This window comes from Arachis hypogaea, chromosome 17, assembly GCF_003086295.3.
Source record: "Arachis hypogaea cultivar Tifrunner chromosome 17, arahy.Tifrunner.gnm2.J5K5, whole genome shotgun sequence".
NCBI classification, from domain to species: domain Eukaryota; kingdom Viridiplantae; phylum Streptophyta; class Magnoliopsida; order Fabales; family Fabaceae; genus Arachis; species Arachis hypogaea.
Genome location: NC_092052.1, coordinates 83293834 through 83301459, shown reverse-complemented (window position 1 = coordinate 83301459; position 7626 = coordinate 83293834). Strand labels below are relative to the sequence as shown.

Genomic DNA, 7626 nt, shown 5'->3' with positions numbered 1-7626 from the left:
AATATTTTGTTCTGAGCCAATATGGCATTCAGAGTATTAACTTCAAGAACTCCCTTCTTCATAGGCGTCCCATTACTCACAGGATTCCTCTCAAAAGTGTACATGAACTGGTTATTAGCAACCATGTCAATGAGTTCTTGAGCTTCTGCAGGCGTTTTCTTTAGGTGAATGGATCCACCTGTAAAGTATCCAATGACATCTTTGATAGCTCAGATAAACCATCATAGAATATATCCAGGATGGTCCATTCTGAAAGCATGTCAGAAGGACACTTTTTGGTCAGCTGCTTGTATCTTTCCCAAGCTTCATAGAGGGATTCACCTTCCTTCTGTCTGAAGGTCTGAACATCCACTCTAAGCTTGCTCAGCTTTTGAGGAGGAAAGAACTTGGCTAAGAAAGTCGTGACCAGCTTATCCCAAGAGTTCAGGCTATCTCTGGGTTGAGAGTCCAACCACACTCTAGCTCTGTCTCTTACAGCAAAAGGGAAAAGCATGAGCCTGTAGACTTCAGGATCTACTCCATTAGTCTTAACAGTATCACATATCTGCAAGAATTCAGTTAAGAACTGAAAAGGATCTTCAGATGGAAGTCCATGAAACTTGCAGTTCTGCTGCATCAGAGAAACTAATTGAGGTTTCAGCTCAAAATTGTTTGCTCCAATGGCAGGAATGGAGATGCTTCTTCCATGTAAATTGGAATTAGGTGCAGTAAAGTCACCAAGCATTCTCCTTGCATTATTATTATTTCCGGCTGCCATTTCCTCTTCCTGTTCGAAAATTTCTGAAAGGTTATCTCTGAATTGTTGTATTTTAGCTTCTCTTAGTCTTCTCTTCAGAGTCCTTTCAGGTTCTGGATCTGCTTCAACAAGACTGTTCTTGTCCTTGCTCCTGCTCATATGACAAAGAAGAGGGCACAAAAAAAATAATAATAATAGAGTTCCTTTATACCACAGTATAGGGATCCCTTTGTGAGTGGAAGAAAAGAGGGAGATAAAGAATGTAATGTAATGGAAGAAACACAACTGTGAGGAGGGTAGAGATGTGAGAGAGATGTTAGTAGATGAATAAATAAATAGAAGGGGATGAGAGAGAAGGAATTTTCGAAAATAATTTTTGAAAAAGAGTTAGTGATTTTTGAAAATAGTTTTTGAAAAAGGTTAGTAATTTTCGAAAATAAAAATAAAAAATTAAAATAATTAGTTAATTAAAAAGAGATTTTGAAAAAGGTGGAAGATATTTTCGAAAATGAGAGAGAGAGAGTTAGTTAGGTGGTTTTGAAAAAGATAAGAAACAAACAAAAAGTCAGTTAGTTAGTTGAAATAAATTTTGAAAAGAGAAGAAGTTAGGAAGTTAGAAAAGATATTTTTGAAATCAAATTTTTGAAAAAGATAAGATAAGAAGATATTTTTGAAAAGATATGATAGAAATTAGTTTTTGAAAAAGATTTGAATTTTTAAAATCACAATTAATGACTTGATTCACAAGAAATCACAAGATATGATTCTAGAACTTAAAGTTTGAATCTTTCTTAACAAGTAAGTAACAAATTTGAAATTTTTGAATCAAAATATTAATTGATTATATTATTTTCGAAAATTTGATATAAAAATAAGAAAAAGATTTTTGAAAAATATTTTTGGAATTTTCGAAAATAACTAAGAAATTTGAAAAAGATTTGATTTTTGAAAAAGATTTTGAAAAAGATGAGATTTTTAAATTGAAAAATTGATTTGACTCATAAAAACAACTAGATTTTTTTTAAAAATTTTTGAAAAAGTCAAATCTAATTTCCGAAATTTTAAGAGAGAAAAAGGGAAAGATATTTTTTTTTTGAATTTTTAATGATGAGAGAGAAAAACAAGAAAAATGATGCAATGCATGAAATTTTTAGATTAAAACAATGAATGCATGCAAGAATGCTATGAATGTCAAGATGAACACCAAGAACACTTATGAATGTTAAGATGAACACTAAGAACATATTTTTGAAAAATTTTTAATGCAAAGAAAACATGCAAGACACCAAACTTAGAAATCTTTAATGCTTAGGCACTAAGAATTCAAGAATGCATATGAAAAATACCATACAACACAAAACAAAAAATCATCAAGATCAAACAAGAAGACTTACCAAGAACAACTTGAAGATCATGAAGAACACTATGAATGCATGAAATTTTCGAAAAATGCAAGATGAATATGCAACTGACACCAAACTTATAACATGACACATGACTCAAACAAGAAACAAAAAAATATTTTTGATTTTTATGATTTTCTAATTTTTTTTGGAATTTTCGAAAATTAATTGAAAAAGGAGAATAAGGATTCCAAAATTTTTAATATGAATTCCAGGAATCTTGCATTCTTAGTCTAAAGCTTCAGTCCAGGAATTAGACATGGCTCACTAGCCAGCCAAGCTTTCAATGAAAGCTCCGGTCCAAAACACTAGACATGGCCAATGGCCATCCAAGCTTCAGCATGTAAATCAGGAATAGCAGCAGGTGGATTAGCAACAACTAGCTTGCTCTTGATAACAAATTGCAAGCCTCAGTCCAAATGAATTTAGACATGGCTTTACAGCCAGCCAAGCTTCACATGCTTCATGAAACACTAGAATTCATTCTTAAAAATTTTGAATCTAAGAAATAATTTTTTTTTTCGAAAACAGGTGAGAAAATTTTGAAATATTTTTGAAAAATTTTTGAAAAGAAAACAAAAAGAAAATTACCAAATCTGAGCAACAAGATGAACCGTCAGTTGTCCAAACTCGAACAATCCCCGGCAACGGCGCCAAAAACATGGTGCGCAGAAATTGTGATTACACTTTGATTATGTAAAATTCATCGCTCTTTCTTTCCCTGGTAATGGCGCCAAACACATGATGCCAATACCATGGTTCACAACTTCGCACAACTAACCAGCAAGTGCACTGGGTCGTCCAAGTAATACCTTACGTGAGTAAGGGTCAAATCCCACGGAGATTGTTGGTATGAAGCAAGCTATGGTCACCTTGTAAATCTCAGTCAGGCGGATATCAAATGGTTATAGAGTTTTCGAAAATAATTAATAAAATAGGGATAGAAATACTTATGTAAATCATTGGTGAGAATTTCAGATAAGCGAATAGAGATGCTTTCGTTCCTCTGAACCTCTGCTTTCCTGCTATCTTCATCCAATCAGTCTTACTCCTTTCCATGGCTGGCTTTATGTGATACATCACCATTGTCAATGGCTACTTTCGGTCTTCTCTCGGGAAAATGATCCAAATGCCCTGTCACGGCACGGCTAATCGTCTGGAGGCATCACCCTTGTCAATGGTTTCATCTTATCCTCTCAGTGAAAATGGTCAACGCACCCTGTCACGGCACGGCTATTCATCTGTCGGTTCTCGATCATGCTGGAATAGGATTTACTATCCTTTTGCGTCTGTCACTACGCCCAGCAATCGCGAGTTTGGAGCTCGTCACAGTCATTCATTCATTGAATCCTACTCGGAATACCACAGACAAGGTTTAGACCTTCCGGATTCTCTTGAATGCCGCCATCATTCTAGCTTACACCACGAAGATTCTGATTAAGAGATCTAAGAGATACTTATTCAGTCGAAGGTAGAACGGAAGTGGTTGTCAGGCACGCGTTCATAGGGAATGATGATGATTGTCACGTTCATCACATTCAGGTTGAAGAGCAAATGAATATCTTAGAAGTGAAATAAGATGAATTGAATAGAAAACAATAGTACTTTGCATTAATCTTTGAGGAACAGCAGAGCTCCACACCTTAATCTATGGAGTGTAGAAACTCTACCGTGAAAATACACAAGTGATAATGGAGTTCATTGGTCTCGGCCCCAGAGGGGAACCGGAGTAACCAAGACTCTATGATCCGAAGATAAAACTCAGGATGTCAAATACAATAGTGAAATGTCCTATTTATAATAAACTAGCTACTAGGGTTTACAGGAGTAAGTAATTGATGCATAAATCCACTTCCGGGACCCACTTGGTGTGTGCTTGGGCTGAGCTTTGAGTGTTGCACGTGTAGAGGTCCTCCTTGGAGTTGAACGCCAGCTTTTGTGCCAGTTTGGGCGTTCAACTCTAGTTTTGGCTCCTTTTCTGGCGCTGGACGCCAGATTTGGGCAGAAAGCTGGCGTTGAATGCCAGTTTGTGTCGTCTATTCTTAGCCAAAGTATGGACTATTATACATTGCTGGAAAGCCCTGGAAGTCTACTTTCCAACGCAATTGGAATCGCGCCATTTCGAGTTCGGTAGCGCCAGAAAATCCACTTTGAGTGCAGGGAGGTCAGAATCCAACAGCATCAGCAGTCCTTCTTCAACCTCTGAATTTGATTTCTGCTCAAGTCCCTCAATTTCAGCCAGAAAATACCTGAAATCACAGAAAAACACACAAAATCATAGTAAAGTCCAAAAATGTGAATTTAACATAAAAACTAATGAAAACATCCCTAAAAGTAACTAGATCCTACTAAAAACATACTAAAAACAATGCCAAAAAGCGTATAAATTATCCGCTCATCAAATAACAAGGAAAATAAATTAATAATTAATAAAATCTCTTAGCAAGGTATGAGAAATTGAGGTCCTATCCTAGTTATCCTTATCAATTGTGATGAGAATTGGATTTTGCTCCCACTTTGTTAACCTCTAACTATGAAGGTAAGTTAAGTGGATGAATTGGTGCACGAAATTGTGATCATCAATGGCGCCAACAACTTGGTACGTACAATTGTAATCTCAACTCTTTATCACAACTCCGCACAACTAACCAGCAAGTGCACTGGGTCGTCCAAGTAATAAACCTTACGTGAGTAAGGGTCGATCCCACGGAGATTGTCGGCTTGAAGCAAGCTATGGTCATCTTGTAAATCTCAGTCAGACAAATTCAAATGGTTATGGAGAATTGATAATTGAAAGATGAATAAAACATAAAATAAGATTGAGATACTTATGTAATTCATTGGTGAGAATTTTAGATAAGCGTATGGAGATGCTTTATTCCTTATGAACCTCTGCTTTTCTATTGCCTTCTTCCAATCAATCATACTCCTTTACATAGCAAGCTTTATGTTGGGTTTTACCGTTGTCAATGGGTACCTCCCGTCCTCTCAGTAAAAATGGTCCAAATGCGCTATCACCGCATGGCTAATCAGCTGTTGGTTCTCGATCATGTTGGAATAGGATCCATTGATCCATTTGGAGTTAAAGGCCAGCTTTTGTGCCAGTTTGGGCGTTTAACTCCAGCTTTTATGCCAGTTCTGGCGTTTTGACACCAGAATTTCTATGCTGACTTGGATCGCCGGTTTGGGCCATCAAATCTCGGGAAAGCCCAGGATGTCTAATTTCCAACGCAATTGAGAGCGCGCCAATTGGACTTCTGTAGCGCCAGAAAATCTACTTCGAGTGCAGGGAGGTCAGAATCCAACAGCATCTGCAGTCCTTTTTCAGCCTCTAAATCAGATTTTTGCTCAGGTCCCTCAATTTCAGCCAGAAAATACCCGAAATCACAGAAAAATACACAAACTCATAGTAAAGTCCAGAAATGTGATTTTTATTTAAAAAATAATAAAAACATAATAAAAACTAACTAAAATATACTAAAAACATACTAAAAACAATGCCAAAAAGCGTATAAATTATCCGCTCATCACAACACCAAACTTAAATTATTGCTTGTCCCCAAGCAACTGAAAATCAAATAGGATAAAAAGAAGAGAATATACAATGAATTTCAAAAACATCTATGAAGATCAGCCTTAATTAGATGAGCGGGGCTATTAGCTTTTTGCTTCTGAACAGTTTTGGCATCTCAGTTTATCCTTTGAAGTTTAGAATGATTGGCATCTATAGTGTAACACCCTAACTACCAAAGTTCACGCTTCCGGCTGCGCAACTCTGATAGCTCGGACATTACGACGACACTTATACTATTTAATACTAAAATATGAGCCTGTTTAAAACTTTAAACCGCAACACCGCTCCCAAAAACACTTTCATCCGATAACATACATCCATAAATACCATACAACTTACAAAACTCATAAAAGAGTACATCTGTATATATATACAAATATATATATATAAATAATATTACAAACATAATCCAATACAATCCCTATCCCTCTTACAGATTATATCAAGATAAAGGCGAGGGTACAATAAACCATAATCAACACAATACAAAGCATCTCAACAACAACTAAATGAACTCTTCGTAACTTCTGCGCCCATATCCTGAAAGGGGAAAAATGTAGGGGGGTGAGAACATCATCCTCGAAAGGGTTCTCAGTAGAGGGTTTTTGGGAATTACTGTAATAGGATACATGAAGATAACCGCACCAGTGATTAATAACCGTCTTATGCCTCTTTTCAAAAACAGCGGTTTACAATAAAAGAGGAATCGGAAATCTTTTCTGAAAAAGGAACAGTTCAATTCTCAAAAACTCAAGAGCCTTTCAAAACGGTTTATCTATGCTGAACCAAAATAGCTTTTCATACTTTATTCCAAGCCAGAAACACAAAACCGAAATCAACAATCGGTTCATCTCATTCCAACCACGGCACTAGGCCCAGACAATCCAACCATCAACAAATCACCACAATCCAACAGAGTCCCAGTAGCAAACACACATAGGAAGATGCAAGCACAAACAAACAGTTATTACAAGTAGAACAATTAGCAATTAATCACATAGGCAAACCAAGTATAATATACACACCCAAACAATGTCACATAGATGCATATGATGCATGCCTGTCCCTAGTGGCTGATGATATCATCTGTCGGTTACCAAGCCAACCCGACGTGTCCGGTAGCTAACCCGGACACAGTCTCTCTGTTGCGCTTTATTATCATTAGAGGGTATCTGCGCCCTGTCGCCATTAGAGGGTATCTGCGCCCTGTCACCATTAGAGGGTATCTGCGCCCTGTCGCTATTAGAGGGTATCGGTGCCCTGTCACCCTTACAACCAGAGAGAAAACACAAGCATACTCGCATACAACATTCATCTCAGCCATCCGGCTTAAATTCACAATTCATTCGATTGCATACATGCATTTATACTCAACCATGGATCACCATCCATCTCAGCCATCCGGCTCACGGTTCAATCCAGAACCAGCCAATTTATCAATAAATACAGCCCTTCGGCTTAAGTTCATAATTCATAATCAGCCATACGGCTCACAACTCATTCGGCAATCAGCCATAGTTCAATAGCATACACGGCCATTCCGGCTCACAACAAAACAACACTTCCACCTTTCAACATCATCAAATTCATAAAACCGGCATTTAAGCCATAAATCACTTTTCTCAAGCCATTTCACTTTGAAATCAAATTTCAACTCTTTTTAGCCTTGGCTTTAAAGATCTCATTTCTCAAATCATCTCAGGCTCATAAGCCAAATTTACTCAAAGTGAGTTCCCTTTTTAAAACAAAGCCACTCTCGGCATTCTCTTTCCAAAACTTCCAAAACCATGGAAAGTTAAAGATTCTTTTTGGGAACATTCAAAATCACCCATCCAACAATGGGATTTTATAACAAAAGTTTCTTGCCAGAGTCCCAAGTCTTTAGGGAAGGTCAACTTATATAAATTCCTTAA

General features: G+C 37.0%; 1 non-coding gene across 1 annotated transcript; it reads left to right on the top strand.

The window, feature by feature from the left end:
- Nucleotides 1-253: 253 nt before the first annotated feature.
- LOC112768308 (small nucleolar RNA R71) lies at nt 254-361 on the top strand. Its single transcript, XR_003185743.1, has one exon. It is a non-coding gene; the product is annotated as a small nucleolar RNA R71 (small nucleolar RNA).
- The last annotated feature ends 7265 nt before the right edge of the window (nt 362-7626 follow it).